Source organism: Neophocaena asiaeorientalis, unplaced genomic scaffold (genome assembly GCF_003031525.2).
Source record: "Neophocaena asiaeorientalis asiaeorientalis breed wild unplaced genomic scaffold, Neophocaena_asiaeorientalis_V1.1 scaffold419, whole genome shotgun sequence".
NCBI lineage: Eukaryota > Metazoa > Chordata > Mammalia > Artiodactyla > Phocoenidae > Neophocaena > Neophocaena asiaeorientalis.
Window position 1 is genome coordinate 134,118 of NW_020171793.1, and position 15,103 is coordinate 149,220.

The window sequence follows — 15,103 nt, forward strand, 5'->3', positions numbered from 1 at the left end:
CAAGAGCCTGTCATCCACATGGCTCACAATAAAAGGAAGAAAAGAAAGAAAGAATGAACGAATAAAATAATTATTTAAAAATTTTTCAAGTAATTAAAAACAGAAAAAATGAAAGAAAGAAGAGAACAACCAAACCAAAAAACAAATCCACCAATGATAACAAGTGCTAAAAATTATAATAGGAAAATAAAAAATAAAATGGATAGACCGAACCCTGGGACAAATTGTGAAAGCAAAGCTATCTCAGACAAAATCTCACACAGAAGCATACACATACACACTCACAAAAAGAGGAAAAGGGGGAAAAATAATAAATCTTGCTCTCAAAGTCCACCTCCTCAATTTGAGATGATTCGTTGTCTATTCAGGTATTCCACAGATGCAGTGTACATCAAGTTGTCTGTGGAGGTTTAATCCGCTGCTGCTGAGGCTGCTGCAAGAAATTTCCCTTTCTCTTCTTTGTTCGCACAGCTCCTGGGGTTCAGCTTTGGATTTGGCCCCGCCTCTGCATGTAGGTTGCCAGAGGACGTCTGTTCTTCACTCGGACAGGACGAGGTTAAAGGAGCCGCTGATTCGGGGGCTCTGGCTCACTCTGGCTGGGGGAAGGGAGGGGTACGGAGTTCGTGGTGAGTCTGCAGCAGCAGAGGCTGGCATGACCTTGCACCAGCCTGAGACGCACCGTGTGTTCTCCCAGGGAAGTTGTCCCTGGATCACGGCATCCTGGCAGTGGCAGGCTGCACAGGCTCCCGGGAGTGGAGGTGTGGATAGTGACCTGTGCTTGCACACAGGCTTCTTGGTGGCTGCAGCAGCAGCCTTAGTGTCTCATGTCCGTCTCTGGGGTCCGCGCTGATAGCCGTGGCTCACGCCCGTCTCTGGAGCTCCTTTGAGTGGTGTTCTTATTCCTCTCTCCTCACGCATCAGGAAACAAAGAGGCAAGAAAAAGTCTCTTGTCTCATCGGCAGCTCCAGACCTTTTCCTGGACTCCCTCCCGGCTAGCTGTGGCACACTAGCCCCCTTCAGGCCATGTTCATGCAGCCAACCCCAGTCCTCTCCCTGGGATCCGACCTCCGAAGCCCGAGCCTCAGCTCCCAGACACCGCCCACCCCAGTGGGTGAGCAGACAAGTCTCTCAAGCTGGTGAGTGCTGGTCCGCACCAATCCTCTGTGCGGGAATCTCTCCGCTTTGCCCTCCGCACCCCTGTTGCTATGCTCTCCTCCATGGCTCTGAAGTTTCCTCCCTCCGCCACCCACAGCTACCTAGTGTGTGGAAACTTTTCCTCCTTCACAGCTCCCTCCCACTGGTGCAGGTCCCATCCCTATTCTTTTGTCTCTGTTTTTTCTTTTTCTTTTGCCCTACCCAGGTATGTGGGGAGCTTCTTGCCTTTTGAGAGGTCTGAGTTCTTCTGCCAACATTCAGTAGGTGTTTTATAGGGGTTGTTCCACATGTAGATGTATTTCTGATGTATTTGTGGAGATGAAGGTGATCTCCATGTCTTACTCTTCTGCCATCTTGAAGCTCCTCCAGGCCAAACCTTTGTTTGGAATATGTAGGCTTTAGGTGAGCCAGGCCTGCTGAGTTAGTCCTTCACTGAACACAATCTAATAAAATAAACAACTTAAATGTGATTTCTCCAAACCAAAATGTTTTATAATGTGTGCTAGAACCAAGACTCTTGCTACGCAATTTGTGACTTCTAGAAGTAAATTGTCAGGTTAATAAGGATACCCCCATCACAATTTGTAACTCAGAGAATTCGGAATGGGAGAAGAGAGACAGGCAGAAATAGCTGAAGACTTATGCATGCTATCAAAGAGCGGACAATCTAACAGAAGAGACGTGATAATAACACTGGCTACCATTTAGTGAGTGATTGGTGATAAGTGATTTATATATTACCTTTCATCTTCATCTTAACTTTATAAGGTAGGCATTTTAATCTTCATTTACATATGGATAAAACCAAGTGAGATATATTTAGAAATTTACCTTTGCTTTGCTGCCAGTAAATGGTTAAACAAGATACAAGTCTTGGTAGTCTACTGCTGGTGGGAATTTAGGCTGGTAAGGCCTTTCTGGAAAGAAATCAGGTAATTCTTATTGAGGTTAATATGCATTCCTCAGCAACCAAACAAACCATACTTGTGTATCTCAGAGAAATTCTCACATCAACACACAAAAGGATAGTGGCAGGAATTTGTATTGTACCTTTATCTGTGGGATGAGGGTGTTGGAGACAATCTAGGCCTCCATGGCTGGATAAATTTAATGCGACAGATGCATACTATAGAACACTATGCAACAGAGAGAAGTAAGAGACTATATGCATACAAAAATTTTTGAGAGACTCTTCTATATTAAAAAGAAACTAAAGGTACCTAACAACCAAATATAAACAACCTTTATTGGATCCTTAGTTTAAAAAATAATAAATAAAGGCAGCAATAAAATATATTTGGGGGAGAAAATATGTAACATAGAGGGCAGTGAAAAGGTTAGTATCTGTATTTTACTAAGAGTTCTATATATCAATTTTAAAAAGACACATAATCTTCTCTTCCCCCCAAATGAGCAAAGAATCATGAACAGGGCAATTTCAAAATAAGAAATACAAACTGTTAAAAAACATAAAAAGATATATTCATTCTGATTAGTAAACAAAGAAATGTAAATTAGAATAATGAAACATCACTTTCCATTTTAAGAACAGCAAAGATTAAACAGAATAATAATATTCAAAGTTGGTGAAGGTGTAAATACTGGTGAAGTGTAAATTAGTTCAACTTTTTGGAGGTAATGAATTGGACAATATGAGCAAATTTTTACATAAATATTCCTTTGACCTACCTATTCTACAAGTTTAACAATTTGTAGAATCTGCTGTAGCTTTGTAGTATAGTTTGAAGTCTATATTTGAGTCTGATTCCTCCAGCTCCATTTTTTTCCCTCAAGATTGCTTTGGCTATTTGTATCTTTTGTGTCTCCATACAAATTTTAAGATTTTTTGTTCTAGTTCTGTAAAATATACCATTGGTAATTTGATAGGGATGCTGGTGTGGTTTTTAATGGAGTTAGTAATATAATACAATATCTAAGATAAAAAGTACACTGTATGGGATTAATGACAGTTTAGACCTGGCAGAAAAGATTAGTGAACTTGTTAACAGCAATAGAAGCTATGCAAAATGAAATACCGTGTGAAAAAAAGATTGGAAATAAATAGAGTGCCTCACTGTGTGACAACTTCACACACACTGGTCTAATTTATAGTTTGAGTCCCCAAAGGAGAATAGGGAGGGGCATAGAAAGTATTTGAAAAAATAATGACCAAAATTGTATAAATTTAATGAACCTATAAAGCCATAGATCCAAGAAGCTCAATAATACATAAGCACAAGTAACATGAAGAAAACACCAAAGTACGTCATAATCAAATTGCTTAAAATTAATTGTAAACAGAAAATCTTAAAATCAGCCCAAGTAAAGAAACACATTATGTACAATTATGTACAGAGGAACAAAGTTAAGAAAGAGACCATATTTTTCACTGGGAACAATGCAAGGTAGAAGACAGTGGAGCAACATCTGTAGAGTACTGAAAGAAGAAAAAAAGTCAACCTCACCCTAGAATTCTATCATTATTTATTTTGTTGTTCAAATTGTTCCATCTTTGGCCATTGGGAGCTCTTTCAGTTTTTCTCCTGTGTCCTTTTGAGAATTTTTTTTTCTTTAGAACTTTGTTACTTTCTGACACTACAGGATGCTCCAGGTTCATTTAGTATTTTCTCAGCCCAGCCTTAGGATCGGCCATTTCTGGTTTCTTTTATTACAGAATGATTCTTAGAAACCAAGATTTGGGTGGTGGGTGTGCTCATTGTCACTGAGGTGTCAATGCTTTTAGGTCATTTAATTTATACACAAATCTATATTTTTATATTTGTTTGAAAGGATTCACTTTAGTTGGCTTTTTTTCTCATGGAGGACTATACTTACTTAATCTTTTCAATTCCTTACATTCCATCCAGCAAAGCATTCTATTTGGCAAATTTGGCTAAAAGGCAAATGTGACTTACCTTCTGAAAAAACAAAAGTTATGCTGTTATGCATACTGAGATGATTCAGAATCAGATCAATTAAGCAAACATTCCATAAGGAGGGATGGAATTTTGAGTAATCCAGGCAGACAAAGAGTTTAGTCTACAATGTATATGAACTATGCAAAAGGTTAGAAATTTAAAGCCTTTTCCCCTTGCCCTACTTCTATGTGTTTCACATGCTAGATATTTGTGTTCCTGCCACCTGATACAATTCTATGCCTCAAGCACTAATTATTGCTGATATGGGTCAGCTCCTCCTGCTCCTTGGCACCCCCTCATAATCAATTATCAAATGTTACTTATACTTATGCATTTTCTCACCTCCTATCTCTCTTTCCCCATCCCCACATTGAAGCAATGATCGTGTCCTATTTATTCTGTACCTGCTCATTCCTACTGACACTGCCATAACCTTCTCATAACCTTCATAACCTTCTCATCTCTCAGTAGTTTAGTGTCTTTATCTGGTTTATTTCCACCTATGCATGCTCTCCTCAAACAGAATTGGTCTTTATGATACAAATCCATCTTATGTCACTTTGTTGCTAAAAATTATTCAAGGTCTCCTGTTTTTATGCAAGACAAGGTTCCAACACATTAGCATGATATGCATGGCCCAGGATAACTTTTTCCCACCTCTCAGCCTGATCATCTAGTACATTCTACAACCATGCCACTGTGCTCCCAAACCTGAGGCTCTTCCTGTGTAGAAGAGCCTCCTTTTCTCCCTCAACTCAGGTATCATCTCTACCAGGTCTTCCTCATATGTCTTCTTCTGTATCACATACATTTTCCTTGCAACTTGTTTGTACTTTGTGTATACATTTTCTGTCAACATGTAATTCTCTAAATGTTCAAACATAATTCTCATGCCAATATTTCATTATCTCATTATTAAGGGAACCCATAAAATGAGTTCAAAGAGAATTTGAAAAACTGATTGTTACAATGAATGAGAACAAAAAGGAATAATGAATTAAGACTGCTAAATTAGATGCAGCCCTACTTTATGTCCTATAGTGTAATTAAATGTAACATTTGGGCTTATTTCCCCACCATTATAAAGAAAACCATCTCACCAGTTTCTTATGGGATAACTTCTAACTTTTCAGGGCTGTAAAACATCTGGGCTTAGTCAATAATAAATAGTTAAAAATAAATAATCAAACTTTTCCCTAAAGAGTCAGATGACCCTTAGATGGACTTTTTCAACAATTGTCTTCTAGCATGATGTATTGATATGGCATCTCCTTGCTTTATTTCCAAGATTGGAGTAATTTTTCTTAGTACTGTTATTGACTACCTTGATAGTGTACTTTTTAGTTCATTCAATCCTGGCACACACTGAACTTGAGGGAACTTAGATTATTGTTATTCAGACTATGGGAAGACTTTCCAGGGGTTATATGGCCATTGATAGTTTTAAGTACCTAATTTCCAGATTCTCACCTTAGGCAGGTACTCTTTACTACAGATACCTTGCTCCAAAAAGTGTCACTGCTTTGCATATTCTTCTTTCCCACATCCCTTTCCATAGTCATCCTTCACCCACTTCACTAAAGCTTCTCCACCCATTCCAAATCTGATCACAAACCCTGGTTTTAAATACTTCCAAGGGCCAAACAAGGGGACAGTTTGAGAAAGCTTCATCCCTGAGAGTGACATTTCATTTAAGCAACAGGCTCTTGTCAAGTCTCCAGTCACAGAGACTCCTAACACCATGTTTATTTGGATTAAACAATAAAATGAGAACATTTCTGTCAGAATGTGAGTTGGATTTGGCTGACTTATTTGACAATGATGATTAGTTTTGGCAAATAAGTCAAAGGGTGTTTATTTTCCGTAAAGTGAAAAGGCCAAATTGACCCCAAGAATTTTACAAAAAATTTTAAAATCCTGTCTGCAATATCCTGGAAAATATATCCTTTGTATCTGTAAACTAATGATAAAGCAATTGAAATGTCAACCTAAAAATGTATGTGAGGTTGAATAGGTTTTATTTGTTTGTTTGTTTAATATTGCTTTAAGAGGCAACAAGCAAAAAAATGAAGACAACTGCCTAGGAAGAAAATTCTGGACATCTGAACTCCAGTTGAAGCCACAGTCAACACCCTCATATTTTTGTTGTTGACTTGCTGAGCATTGTGGTGCCTCACTGGTTTAGTGTTGCCTCTCCCTTCAGCCTGGTCAGCTGATCTTTTTTCCACTGATTTGATTTTAGCACTCTGAAAGTTGGCTCAAAACTCACATATCTGTCCCCATTACTTAACACCTCTAGTTGAATGGGTGGAAAGGTCCTAAAACCTGATCTCATCCTGGCTTCCTGTGGTATGTGTTTGGGAAGTGCAGGTCAACCAAGGTAGCTTGGATTATATTACTATTGATATAAAATTTAGATTTCCTGGCCAATTTCCCTGTGTCTGCTACCTTTTTCCTTGTGCACACTTCTTTTTTATTATCCTTATTACAATTATTTTTGTACCAAACAGCCTCTCTTTCTTTGTAGACTTTTATATTTTTGAAAAAAAATACTTTGTGTTGAGAGGGGGAAGATGGCGGAAGAATAAGACGTGGAGATCACTTTCCTTCCCACAGATACATCAGAAATACATCTACACGTGGAACAACTCCTACAGAACACCTACTGAACATTGGCAGAAGACCTCAGACCTCTCAAAAGGCAAGAAACTCCCCACGTACCTGGGTAGCGTAAAAGAATAAACAGAGACAAAAGAATAGGGATGGGACCTGCACCAGTGGGAGAGAGCCATGAAGGAGGAAAGGTTTCCACACACTAGAAGCCCCTTCATGGGGGGAGACTGCGGGTGGCAAAGGGGGGGAGCTTCGCAGCCGTGGAGGTGAGCGCAGCCACAGGGGTGCAGAGGGCAAAGCAGAGAGATTCCTGCACAGAAGATCAGTGCTGACCAGCACTCACCAGCCCAAGAGGCTTGTCTGCTCACCCGCCGGGTCGGGTGGGGCTGGGAGCTGAGGCTCGGAGCCCAGGGAGACAACCTGCAGTGTAAACACAACCTGAAGGGGTGGGTGCACCATGGCTAGCTGGAAGGGAGTCCAGGAAAAAGTCTGGACCTGCCGAAGAAGCACGAGACTTTTTCTTCCCTCTTTGTATCCTGGTGCGCAACGAGACGGAATTAAGAGCACTGCTTAAAGGAGTTCCAGAGACAGGCGCAAGCCGCAGCTAAAAACACGGACCCCAGAGATGGGCATGAGACGCTAAGGCTGCTGCTGCTGCCACCAAGAAGCCTGTGTGTGAGCACAGGGCGCTATCCACACATCCCCTCCCAGGAGCCTGTGCAGCCCGCCACTGCTACGGTCCCAGGATCCAGGGACAACTTCCCCAGGACAAGGCAAGGCACGCCTCAGGCTGGTGCAACGTCATGCTGACCTCTGCCGCCGCAGGCTCGCCCTGCGTTCCATACCCCTCCCTCCCCCCAGCCAGAGTGAGCCAGAGCCCCCGAATCAGCGACTCCTTTAACCCCATCCTGTCTGAGTAAAGAACAGATGCTCTCCGGTGACCTACAGGCAGAGGCAGGGCCACATCCAAAGCGAACCCTGGGAGCTGTGGGAACAAAGAAGAGAAAGGGAAATCTCTTGCAGCAGCCTCAGGAGCAGTGGATTAAATCTCCGCAATCAACTTGATGTACCCTGCATCTGTGGAAAACCTGCATAGACAATGAATCATCCCAAATTTAGGAGGTGGACTTTGAGAGCAAGATTTATTATTTTTTCCCCTTTTCCTCTTTTTGTGAGTGTGTATGTGTATGCTTCTGTGTCAGATTTTGTCAGTATAGCTTTGCTTTCACCATTTGTCCTAGGGTTCTATCCATCTGTTATTTTTTTTTTAACTTAAAAAATTTTTTTTTCTTAATTATTTTTTTATTTTAATAACTTTATTTTACTTTACCTTACTTTATTTTAGTTTCTTTATCCTCTTTCTTTCTTCCGTTTTTTCTTTCTTTCTTTTTACTTTTTCTCAGTTTTATTCTGAGAGTGTGGATGAAATGCTCATGGTGCTGCAGCCAGGAGTCAGTGCTGTGCCTCTGAGGTGGGAGAGCCAACTTCAGGACACTGGTCCACAAGAGACATCACAGCTCCATGTAATATAAAATGGTGAAAATCTCCCAGAGATCTCCATCTCAACACCAACACCCAGCTTCACTCAACAACCAGTAAGCTACAGTGCTGGACACCCTATGCCAAACAACTAGCATGACAGCAATACAACCCCACCCATTAGCAGAGAAGCTGCCTAAAATCAAAATAAGTCCACAGACACCCCAAAACACACCACCAGACATGGACCTGCCCACCAGAAAGACAAGATCCAGCCTCATCCACCAGAACACAGGCACTAGTCCCCTCCAACAGGAAGCCTACACAACACACTGAACCAACTTTAACCACTGGGGACACACACCAAAAACAACGGGAACTATGAAACTGCAGCTTTCAAAAAGGAGACCCCAAACACAGTAAGATAAGCAAAATGAGAAGACAGAAAAACACACAGCAGATGAAGGAGCAACATAAAAACCCACCAGACCTAAACAAATGAAGAGGAAATAGGCAGTCTACCTGAAAAAGAATTCAGAATAATGATAGTAAAGATGATCCAAAATCTTGGAAATAGAATAGAGAAAATGCAAGAAACATTTAACAAGGACCTAGAAGAACTAAAGAGGAAACAAGCAACGATGAACAACACAGTAAATGAAATTAAAAGTATTCTATATGGGATCAATAGCAGAATAACTGATGCAGAAGAATGGATAAGTGACCTGGAAGATAAAATAGTGGAAATAACTACTGCAGAGCTGAATAAAGAGAAAAGAATGAAAAGAACCGAGGACAGTCTCAGAGACCTCTGGGACAACATTAAACGCACCAGCATTCGAATTATAGGGGTTCCAGAAGAAGAAGAGAAAAAGAAAGGACTGAGAAAATATTTGAGGAGATTACAGTTGAAAACTTCCCTAATATGGGAAAGGAAATAGTCAAGTCCAGGAAGCACAGAGAGTCCCATACAGAATAAATCCAAGGAGAAACATGCCAAGACACATATTAATCAAACTGTCAAAAATTAAATACAAAGTAAACATATTAAAAGCAGCAAGGGAAAAACAACAAATAACACACAAGGGAATCCCCATAAGGTTAACAGCTGACCTTTCAGCAGACACTCTGCAAGCCAGAAGGGACTGATAGGACATATTTAAAGTGATGAAGGAGAAAAACCTACAACCAATATTACTCTACCCAGCAAGGATCTCTTTCCGATTTGCTGGAGAAATTAAAATATTTACAGACAAGCAAAAGCAGAGAGAGTTCAACACCACCAAACCAGCTTTACAACAAATGCTAAAGGAACTTTTCTAGGCAAGACACACAAGAGAAGGAAAAGACCTACAATAATGAACCCAAAACAATTAAGAAAAGGGGAATAGGAACATACATATCGATAATTACCTTAAATGTAAGTGGACTAAATTCTCACACCAAAAGGCACAGATTGGCTGAATGGATACAAAAACAAAACCCATATATATGCTGTCTACAAGAGACCCACTTCAGACCTAGAGACACATACACACAGAAAGTGAGGGGATGGAAAAAGATATTCCATGCAAATGGAAACCAAAAGAAAGCTGGAGTTGCAATTCTCAGGTCAGACAATATAGACTTTAAAATAACACCAAGAAGAACACTGCATAATGATCAAGGGATTGATCTAAGAAGAAGATATAACAATTGTAAATATTTATGCACCCAACATAGGAGCACCACAGTACATAAGGCAAATAGTAACACCCATAAAAGGGGAAATCGACAGTAACACATTCCTAGTAGGGGACATTAACACCCCACTTTCACGAATGGACAAATCATCTAAAATGAAAATAAATAAGGAAACACAAGCTTTAAATTATACATTAAACATGGTAAGATGGACTTAATTGATATTTATAGGCCATTCCATCCAAAAACAACAGAATACACAATTTTCTCAAGTGCTCATGGAACATTCTCCAGGATATATCATATCTTGGGTCACAAATCAAGTCTTGGTAAATTTAAGAAAATTGAAATTGTATCAACTACCTTTTCCGACCACAACACTATGAGACTAGTTATCAATTACAGGAAAAGATCTGTAAAAAATACAAACACATGGAGGCTAAACAATACACTAATTAATAACGAAGTGATCACTGAAGAAATCAAAGAGGAAATAAAAAGATACCTAGAAACAAATGACAATGAAAACACGACAATCCAAAACCTATGGGTTACAGCAAAAGCAGTTCTTAGAGGGAAGTTTATAGCAATACAATCCTACCTTAAGAAACAGGAAACATTTTGAATAAACAACCTAACCTTGCACCTAATGCAATAAGAGAAAGAAGAATAAAAAAACCCCAAGTTAGCAGAAGGAAAGAAATTTAAAAATCAGATCAGAAATAAATGAAAATGAAATGAAGGAAATAATAGCAAAGATCAATAAAACTAAAAGATGGTTCTTTGAGAAGATAAACAAAATAGATAAACCATTAGCCAGACTCATCAAGAAAAAAAGGAAGAAGTCTCAAACCAATAGAATTAGAAATGAAAAAGGAGAAGTAACAACTGACACTGCAGAAATAAAAAGATCATGAGAGATTACTACAAAAAACTCTATGCCAATAAAATGGACAACCTGGAAGAAATGGACAAATTTTTAGAAATGCACAACCTGCCAAGACTGAATCAGGAAGAAATAGAAAATATGAACAGACCAATCACAAGCACTGAAATTGAAACTGTGATTAAAAATCTTCCAACAAACAAAAGCCCAGGACCAGATGGCTTCACAGGTGAATTCTATCAAACGTTTAGAGAAGAGCTAACACCTATCCTTCTCAAACTCTTCCAAAATATAGCAGAGGGAGGAACACTCCCAAATTCCTTCTACGAAGCCACCATCACCTTGATACCAAAACCAGACAAGGATGTCACAAAGAAAGAAAACTACAGGCCAATATCACTGATGAACATAGATGCAAAAATCCTCAACAAAATACTAGCAAACAGAATCCAACAGCACATTAAAAGGATCATACACCATGATCAAGTGGGGTTTATTCCAGGAATGCAAGGATTCTTCAATATACGCAAATCAATCAATGTGATAAACCATATTAACAAATTGAAGGAGAAAAACCATATGATCATCTCAATAGATGCAGAGAAAGCTTTCGACAAAATTCAACACCCATTTATGATAAAAACCCTCCAGAAAGTAGGCATAGAGGGAACTTTCCTAAACATAATAAAAGCCATATATGACAAGCCCACAGCAAACATCATCCTCAATGGTGAAAAACTGAAAGCATTTCCACTAAGATCAGGAACAAGACAAGGTTGCCCACTCTCACCACTCTTATTCAACATAGTTTTGGAAGTTTTAGCCACAGCAATCAGAGAAGAAAAGGAAATTAAAGGAATCCAAATCGGAAAAGAAGAAGTAAAGCTGTCACTGTTTGCAGATGACATGATACTATACATAGAGAATCCTAAAGATGCTACCAGAAAACTACGAGAGCTAATCAATGAACTTGGTAAAGTTGCAGGATACAAAATTAATGCACAGAAATCTCTTGCATTCCTATACACTAATGTTGAAAAATCTGAAAGTGAAATCAAGAAAACACTCCCATTTACCATTGCAACAAAAAGAATAAAATATCTAGGAATAAACCCACCTAAGGAGACCAAAGACCTGTATGCAGAAAATTATAAGACACTGATGAAAGAAATTAAAGATGATACAAATAGATGGAGAGATATACCATGTTCTTGGATTGGAAGAATCAACATTGTGAAAATGGCTCTACTACCCAGAGCTATCTACAGATTCAATGCAATCCCTATCAAACTACCACTGGCATTTTTCACAGAATTAGAACAAAAAATTTCACAATGTGTATGTAAACACGAAGGACCCTGAATAGCCAAAGCAATCTTGAGAATGAAAAACGCAGCTGGAGGAAGCAGGCTCCCTGACTTCAGACTATACTACAAAGCTACAGTAATCAAGACAGTATGGTAATGGCACAAAAACAGAAAGATAGTTCAATGGAGCAGGATAGAAAGACCAGAGATAAACCCACGCACATATGGTGACCTTATCTTTGATAAAGGAGTTAGGAATGTACAATTGAGAAAGGACAGCCTCTTCAATAAGTGGTGCTGGGAAGACTGGACAGCTACATGTAAAAGTATGGGAGTAGATCACTTCCCAACACTATACACAAAAATAAGCTCAAAATGGATTAAAGACCTAAATGTAAGGCCAGAAACTATCAAACTCTTAGAGGAAAACATAGGCAGAACACTCTATGACATAAATCACAGCAAGACCCTTTTTGACCCACCTTGTAGAGAAATGGAAATTAAAAAATAAAAAAAAACAAATGGGACCTAATTAAACTTCAAAGCTTTTGCACAGCAAAGGAAGCCATAAATGAGACCAAAAGACAACCCTCAGAATGGAGAAAATATTTGCAAAAAAAAACCTCATTGTAGTAGCCCCCTTGAATAAAGTCTTCCCTACTATCTTTAACAAGTGTCATAAATATTTTTTCTTTAATAACACACACGCACACGCACACACGCAAGCTCACACATGCTCACTTTTATGCATGTGAAAAACATTTTTCACTATGTGTGCATTCTTATAATGGACATTTTTCTTTTTATTTTACAGTCCTTTTCCCCCCTTATCTCTCCTGCCCACTCTGTGCTCAGGGAGACCAATTTGATCACTTTGGTGTGTTATCTTTTTTTCTTCCTCCGTGTATTGATTCCCTATTGTGAGCTGGGCATTGTTCTAATCATAAGCCAGAGTCCTGCCTATATTGTGCCAAAAAGATAGGGAATAAACATTTTAACAAACAAATAAGATCATTAAGGATATTGATAATTACCATGGAAAAGATAAAGTAGAGAATTTATGAGCGTGGTTTTGCCTGTTGTTTGAGGTATCCTCTCTGAAAAGCAGACATTTTAGTTAAGATCTGAATGATGATGAGGAAGCAGCAATGGGGAGATCTGAGAGGCAAGCAGTCAGAACAGGAGAAACAGCCTGTTGTAAAAGGCCCAGAAAGGAAATGAGTTTATGGTGGTTGAGAGACAAAGGCCAGTGTGACTGGAGCATCATAACTAAGAGCAATAGAGAGAAAGATGAAGCCAAGAGGTGTAGCCTCCATGAGGCAATGTCAATGTCCAAATGTGCTGGAGGCCATCAAAGGTTTCAAGAGCGACACAATGATTTTTGTTTTGCAATGATTTCTCCAATTCTAGTATAGTGAATAGAGTGTAGGGGCCAGAGTGGACACACTGAGACCACTTAGGAGGCTGTCGCCAGAGTCCAGATGAGACGTGGTAATGGGGATTGTGAGTGGCTGAATTCTGAAGTGTTGTGGAAGAAAAGTTTGATGGATGGGATATAAGGTTGAGACAGAACAAAGCAGAGTACATGAACAGAGCACGTGGATATGCGTTGTATGAGGATACTGGGATCCTGTGATATGACAAAGGTGAGCAGGACATGAGGGACAGTCTGGAGGTCAGAGCAGGATGGTCTCAGCAAGGAAGCAAGCACCAAGTCATCTGAAAGCCTGGTGAAGTCATTACACTTTCAACAGCAAGCCTTGCGCAGCCAACATGGCCCCAACCCATTCTTGGGAGCCTCCACATATCTCACAGTCTGCATAAATCATGACTGACTCATCTTTCTCCTGTGGGTAGGCATTAACTTATTTTCAATTTGTTTTCATTTTTATTTTTGGGTTTTTTTTGTGGAGGGGGAAGGACATAATCAGTAAGGCTGCACATACAATTTTAGAGTGCCTGAAATGGTTGGCTGAGTATAAGCTTATGTTATCAGTTAAAATTAATTAACAGTGTCAAGTTACCTTCCAGAAATGTAGTCATGGAAATCTTATGGACTTACCAATATTCTATGTACAATGTTTAATAATAAAAATATAGATATTTTGGCTGAGAAGGGAGCAGAGGATGTTTTGGAGCAGAATATGACACAGAATCCCATATCTTTGGATGCTAGAAGCTGACACATCACACTGCCTGGTGCGTGAGTTTCACCTTTGACATCAAAGAGGACTTAGCTCCTTCATACTATTTAAAGGAATTTCTCAACCTCCTTGAAGGTCCCCTTCATGTGAAAATTAGGGCTAATCCTATGGTGTTGTACTATGCTCATAGCACTTGGTACCTACTGAGAACATTCTGTCACACTTTCGCCTTCATGGTGTGTGGCCAGTCAATCCCACAGCTGGAATTTATCCAACATTTAAAGTAAACTATTTTTGCACCTTGTGGAGTATACTAGAAACTGCTAGAAGGGGACACACAAAGTAAAACTCCTTAAGCCATATTTTTCTGATTCCTATATTTTTTGTGTGAGAGAAATTTTTATGGACTTAAATGACAAACAATCTGAATTTTGAGAGATTTCTATCTTAAAACAGAGGTATTACATACAACGCAATCCAAAACAACTTAAGTGAAGGGACTGCAGTGATGATCCCCATTTTGTGTTGAGATGGAGTTGGGTTCTTTCTGACTTAGGAGCTTTCTTTTTAGTGTTTCTACACAGGAGGGTTTTTTTTTTTTTAATGAGGTCTTTTAGTTTCTAGCTGAGATCAATTCCTCTTCCCTACCTCTCACTCATTCAGATACATACAATAATTTTTTTCAGCTACTATGTGCCAGATAGTGTTCTCAGCACTAGGAACACTGCCATAAACAAAGCCAATGACCTATCCACATGGAGTCTGCATTTCATGTGCCTCTCCAACTGTGCTTTGGAGTCATCATCAGAAGTCCTGGGCATGTTGTCAAACCCAAGATTGTGTGCCCCATGTGGAGTGATACCAAACTGAAACATCGGCATTTGGAGCAGAAAAAGTTTTATTTCAAGGGCCAAGCAA